General features: G+C 36.5%; 1 long non-coding RNA gene across 1 annotated transcript; it reads right to left on the reverse strand.

The window, feature by feature from the left end:
• Nucleotides 1-5,607: 5,607 nt before the first annotated feature.
• LOC110679490 lies at nt 5,608-6,311 on the reverse strand. The gene is made up of 2 exons (XR_002502524.1): nt 5,859-6,311; nt 5,608-5,802 (listed from the first exon to the last, which is right to left on the reverse strand). It is a non-coding gene; the product is annotated as an uncharacterized LOC110679490 (long non-coding RNA).
• Between the last annotated feature and the right edge of the window lie 890 nt (nt 6,312-7,201).

Here is a 7,201-nt window from a genome sequence, read left to right on the forward strand (position 1 = left end):
TTGCTTTTTTGTATTTTTTCTTTTCGTTTTGTTGTATTTTTTTTCTTCTTTTTTTTTGTAAATATTTGTACTAGGTTTATATTTTAATAAAATTGTAATTACTTGTATATTTCTAAATAATGATTCCCTAACACTAAGATTCCTCAAAATAAAATTGTAAATATGTAAATAAAAAAATCCTGAATTTCCTTTCCTTCGATACCAAGCTCTTATGATGTAAATAAATAACAAAACATCTTCAAAGAATTTCAAATTTAAATTTAAATCTTATCCTACTGTCAAAAATCCCCTTGGCAAAACCACTCCTTTTATCCTTTGCCCGTCAGCACCTTTCTGCAGAATGACAACTGCGCAGAGAAAAAAATAGGATGACATCATGCCGACAAGTATTCTGCTTGGTCATGAATCCAAATAAAAAGGGATGCTTGAGTAGACGAAGGGCTCTTTGGTAACAAAAATTCAAACAGTTAAAGTGTTCCGCGGTTTCAAACCGAATCAATTTATTCCTCAGGAACAAAAATTATTAGTTCGCGCCGTGAGTGCTGGGTGAAGTGACCCGTTACCATCCGGAGATTAGTGCGTTCCCGGTCTCTTTAGCCCGGACGAGGGGAAAGACAACCCTGCGTGAGAGACGACCCTCTGGTGGAGCCCGGACTACACGGAGTGGAAGCAACATCCACGTCGACTGGCACTAGGACGAAACCTGAAAATCGAGGTTCCCAGGTTTGCCATCCCATTCATAACCCTTATTGCTTATCCCATTCATAACCCTTTGAAATCCCCATATTAATATTAAATAAAAACTAATCGGTGAATTAAAATTGAATCTTAATTATTTAACGGGCAATTCCCTTTCCGCCGCCTCTTGAATTGTGCAAATTGAATTCGCGATACAAGTTTGGGAAGTGAGTCCGCCCCAGTAGTAATTCTCCCGGATAGACCCTGAGAGGGCTGAAGTGTTAATAGTTTTTAAAATTGTGTCCAATTAATTAGTTTTTGAATTGAAGTTTTTTAAGTTTTTTCTTAGTGTTAATTTCCTTAGTTTTTCTTAGCCTTAGTTTTCTAGTTTTCTTTTCATCTTTTTCTTATTATTCTTAAAAATTATTGAAATTACAAAGTGAATTAGTAAAATTAGTAAAGAAATAGTAACAAAGGGAGCATCGAGATAAGGAAAGATCGAGACATAGAACAATTTTATAATGAATATCAATCACTCCGTAACCAGGTAAATGAAAAACAGACAGACGTCATTTCGTCTCTGCAAATTGTTTTGAATCCTCTAAAAAAAATCTAGTCTAGTATCCTTTTATATTGGGCATATCGACATACGGAGAGAAAACCGGAAATGAAAATCACATCGAGATAGGGTGATATCGAGATAAGGAGGATATCGAGATACGGAGAGTGAAAATGTATGCAGAAGGGACCGAAAAAATCATCGACATAGGGAGAGATATCGAGGTGTAGAACATCGAGATGTAGAGAGTCGACTGTAATAAAGATATAAACAAAAATTCTAATATTTTGTTAACGATATTCGGGCAAGCGGACATTACCACACCGAAAAAGTAATACATTTACTCGTATTAAGCACAACTGTTCGGCCATACAATGGATAGTTAAGGGGACAGGATCCGTCATCAATTTGGGAATTTTCAAAAGCAGTTTTTTCGTTCAAAATCATGAAAGTTCACATGAAAATGTGTTCACTGTATTCTACTCTCTAACCAAAACAAAGTGAACACTATTTCGTCTTAAAAAATTAGCATTGAACAGAAAAAAAACTGCTGTTGAAGTTTCGATGATGACTATGACGGAGCTTTGAACGTTAATTTATAATCATAATGGCATTGTAGGTTTCAATGAATGTTGTGATTGGCAGTTCAAAAATAAAATATATGCGAAAAGTGGAAATACATTACATTGAGTATGAAAACTATTTGTCAACCTGATAGTTTCATATATTTACACACAATAGGGTATATATAGAAAATAATTTCTAAAACACTAAAAGAGATGTTTCTTCGTTTTGGAAAAGCCTTTTTAAGTCCTTTAAAAATTGAACATTTTTATGTAACACGCAGTATAGTATCCGTTCGCGTGCATTCTTCAACTTACACTCCTTTGAAAAAGTATTCCACAATTTTTCTTATTAACAGCTCAGCCATAAAACACAGTATGCTGATAGCTAAACCTACTAACCATGCTGCCCATAAGAGTACTAAATCTTCGAATGTTACCAATCCAAGTCTGCTTGAGTAAAATTCCATCATGTGTCTATTAGCAGCTCTATCCGCAACACAATACTTGTGAAAAGATTTCTCTTGCCACTTTTCCAACAAGCCGCTTTCGAAAAACACCTTCAGCGTGTAGTGAAACATCTCCGAATAGGGACTCCTCGTATCGAGCCAGTACACGTGCACATCAGTCCTTCTACGTTCATCAATGGTCAAATATTTTGGCTGACCATGTTCGAAGTCATAATTAGCCCACAGTGATGTCACAAACTGTGCCGATACTGATCTCATCATATAGGCATTTGCTCCATCCAGATGGAAATTATTGTCGTTCGGGTTGTTATGAATCACGAGAGAACCAATAAGCGAATCATTCACAATCGAAGGGTCGCCTCTCATGTCCGATTTGATCTTCATACCGGATTTTACCAATTCTTGAATGGTTTTTATCTGCTCAATTGATGGTTTATTTGTAATGAATGATATGACCTTCGTTTCATAGGCACTGATGACCACATAGAAGAAAATTATGAGAAAAAGCATAGTAAATTTTTCGCGTACATTAGCTCGATGTAAGTTGTATCTTTCTAATCCACAAATTGCCAGTAGCAGAGGATCGTTCTTGAACAAGTCAGAAAATATTTTACTAATTGCTTCAGTCAAGGCAAGAAGTATGATCAATGCAGCCCATGTTTTCCAAGTGAACGGTTTGGTGAAGATTTCAACTACAGTATACTTTCTACTTTGGGGAACAAGTGCCACTAGAGAAGTCGGTTGAACATCGTGTATGATGTGGTACATTTGTTGAAGATTGAAAAACCTCGTAAAAATGTCCATGGACATATCTACGCGATTTTGTCCGTTCAGAAATATAACACATTTGAGTGGTATCGTATGTTCACTGCAGATTTGCGGATAATAACCAATCGTAGTTCGAAGGAACTTAGATGTTTCTATTGCCCACATGGATGCAACGTACCATGGGTATAGGGCAGTAATTCTTATGGGTCGACCACTTGAATTGTACAAAATACTTCGGAAGAGCTGTGGTATTTCAAATCCTATCTTTTGGAAGGTGTTATATAATCCTGAAACATCACTTCTAATAAACAGTCGTGCACTGGCTGTCATATAGACCACCTTGTCAAATTGTAGTTCGGTTAACATTCCATGTTTGAGAAGTTTTCATCCATGGTGTTGCTCAGCAACACCAATACTCGAGTGTTGCAATCGATCGAAGAGAAAAACAGTTCAACGTGTTCACTTATTACCCCTTCGAGATTTTGTTGATCAACCCTCATCACTACCAAGCCTGGTTTTCGTGGAAAACTGTTCAACGTTGTATTAAACATTATGTTGACGACATATTTTGTGATTTGGCTTAGCTTAGATGACGATATGATGCTTTGGATCCAGTCATCGAACAACGGATGCTCTGAGTTCAGATCCACAAATACACAGTCAAACCTTCCGAAGTGCTCATGTTTAGTTTGCAGTATTAGCAGTTCGGTTTGAAACAACACATTTGAAAGAGCATTTGCATTAGATTTAGAATAAAATAGTGGCGATAAAATCAGCAAACTTGTTGCTATGTGTAGCATCGCAACGATATTAAAAATTGCTTTCAATTGGTAAATGAACTGCTCATAAATGCGAGTTTACGTCAGCAGCTACAAACTTTACAAAATGTTAGACACTCAAATTGGTCTCTGTAGGCCATTGGAGAATTTGAAATCAGCAATTATATTATTGCTAAACCCTTTATTGAACTTCTGCATTGAACTATTCGACATGATGTTTATAATGTACTCACCATTGTGTAGAACCTACAATTGAAATGGCAGTTCCCATATATCACATCCATTTAAAACATTAAATCCAAATTTCAAACAAAACAATACAAAGATCTTATTTTTTGAAATTTTTCAATTATTCCAGGGGAAACTGTTTTTTACATTGTTTTGCAATTTCTCATCGTAATAGACTATTATCACTCTCATCTGTCAAGAAACGGCATACATTCCTGCACTGAATTATGCAGTGTTGTATTAGTTATTACTTACTTTACTTTTTGTGGCACTACGTCTTTCAAGACATGTCATGCGACCCTATATTACGCCTACAAACTTGGTCGATGGCTGCCAGCCTTCAGTTTCTCAATCGCCTCACACTTCCAAGATCCTGCGCTCCTCTTCGTCTTGTTCTGACCAGATTCGAGGTGAACACCATTTTTGCGAGATTGTTGTCCGGCACTCTCACAACGTTTTCCGCCCATCGTACCCTTCCAGCTTTGGTGACTTTCTGGGAACTGGATACTCCGCCAAAGATCGCCCTAAGCAACACTATATACATGTATACATGTATACATAATCCATCGTTGTCTTTATTTATTGTTCGGTACATAAACCACTGCGACCAATATTTGATCTATTGTAGTATATCCCGTGTCCATTGTTAAGTGCATGTCGTGTTACCTTATCAGTATTGAGAAGTGATAAAGTATTAGGTTTTATTACAGTTGTAATTCCTAACTTGATTGCAGGAAAGGGTTCTTATTGAAAGCACAGATAACAGATGTTTATGCCAGAACAAAAAAATTCTGAAAACCTGTGTAAATATTCAAATTGAAACTCCTTGCAATCACTAGCGCCGCCACACAGCGAATTGCGTCAATCAGTGGTGAATATAAGTATCGTGAAATATATCATATTCACCACTGACATCGTCATGGGAACTTAGCGATGACAGCGCCACCACGATGTTGCTACTTGTGTTGCCATGCAAAATGACCATTGATTGGCTTACACAATTTTACCATCGGACTAACGTCTGTTATCTATGGTGACACTGAAGAGGTCGCATATCTGTCAACAAATATGCTTAGAACGGCAGAAAATTCGGTGTCCATTTATTTTCAATACATTGGTTTGTGGAATCCCAAAACGAGCTGATTTTTGTACTAAGGGCCCCTTCATGAGATCTAACCCGGGTTCAAAGTCCAAATCCGGCACTGAGTTCAGTGAAATCAGTTATTACAATTTGCTTAGCTTAGCTTTGCTTAGACTGACTATTCATATCAATGCTTGCTATTCCGTGATTGACCGAAGTCAGTCAAAATGCACAAAGAATCAACTACACGCTGAAAAAAGAATACGCTATACAACTTAAATACCATTCTAAAACCATATTCGGTCTATTAACTCATTGTGATGCATTTTTATACATTAAGCTTGGCTAGTATGAACGGCTTTTAAATCGATAAAACAATTTCTTGGAATTATACATTTGATGCATAAAATTCTTAAATTCATTAAATTGAATACAATCAGACATTTTTATTGAATTATTGTAAACAAAAGCAACGAAAAAGTGAGGAAGTGAAACAGCAAGTAAAGCATTTATTTTCAATTGAATCAAATCTCACACCGAATTCTTAACAGATTGGCTTAGCCGTTTGCTATTTCGATTTTTTTTTCCGGACCGTTCCCGCATTGAATAAGATCCGCGATCGACATCCTTGCCGATTTGCTCACGGTGTTCAGAACGCACTCCTCCAGAAAGAAAACTGAAAAAATAGACATGCTTACTTAACACCGATATGAATGCTACAAACAAACTTACCTCGTTTCCATTTTAAGCAATCAATTCATATCTTTGTAATGCTTTCCGCGGCGGATTCCCTTGGAGGATTAAGTTGTTCCGGATGAGAGCTGGATACAATACCTTCGCGGATACAATCGCGGTGGCAGGTGATTATTATGAAACTGCGAAATATAGTGTTCAGAGCAATTTTGTCATGTTCATGTTTTTTTTTGTGGTTTTCACTTATCGCACTGTTAGACGATCACAATTAATTGAATTCAAGCAACAATGACGATTTTTGGAAGAGTGCGAGCTGATTTCTTCGAGATAGAAAGCAAACGAAACCAGAAAATAAAATTTGCACAAGTCCGAAAATTAGCGTGATTCTTTCGATAAGCACAGCAAAAAATAAATCAAGAATAAACATAATGAAGTATAGAATGTAATGCAGCAGCGATTATTTTTTAAGCTTCTCAATGATTAAAAAAGGATTATATTGAAAGAATAATATATCTCATACTAATTAGTATATTCCATGTTCTCCGTGTAGAAGTTCGGCTGGGATTGGCCATAATCTTCTTCAGTGTGCATAATTCGGTGCCTTTATTTATACACGGTCAATAACGGCACCGGCCACGTCCTTGTAGTCAGGAGGGACTGGGGGGAGGAATGTTAGTGTGTAACCTTTGCTATTTGGAGACCGTGTTTGCCTCTGCATCTCCACAAAGGTTACTGGGAGGGATGATTGTTAATGGGGAGGATCGTTGGGTCACAGGATTCACTTTGATAAGCAATTAGACCATGATAATTAATTATTTGTGAGATATAAACATGCTTATAAGTAAATATAATATTTTCATTTGATATGAACAATCTATGTAGAGAAAAATTATGCCGACACTTGATGTGACGAACCTTTCAAAGTTTGTTGAATGAAGTGAACCTTTCGCAAGTCTACACTTGTAGTGTCGAACCATTCAGAGTTTTTTTTAATTACAAAAATAAAGGTAAAAAGAAAAAGTTGTTTTGAAAACAAAAATTAGACATAAATAATTTATGAATCAGAGTTTAGGTCGACACTCACAGTGACGAACCATTCACAGTTTGTTGAAAAATCGTATTAACGTCTCACCGTTGTAACTATTAACCTTCCTAATGCATTAAGAAAAAGTTATAAAAGCTTTATAAGAAAGATATGGAACTCAAGAATGGAACCCTGAAAATTGTTTGTCAGTATGGCCATTCTGGGCACAAGGGCACCAGGGAACCTGGAACCTATTCCAGAAAGAACTAGCGTATATCATATTCAGCAGTTCATACACATGTATATAACGACGGTTCGAATTTCATGGTTTTTCATTCCGATTTACAAGAGCACCAAG

The sequence above is a fragment of the Aedes aegypti genome, chromosome 3 (assembly GCF_002204515.2).
Source record: "Aedes aegypti strain LVP_AGWG chromosome 3, AaegL5.0 Primary Assembly, whole genome shotgun sequence".
NCBI lineage: Eukaryota > Metazoa > Arthropoda > Insecta > Diptera > Culicidae > Aedes > Aedes aegypti.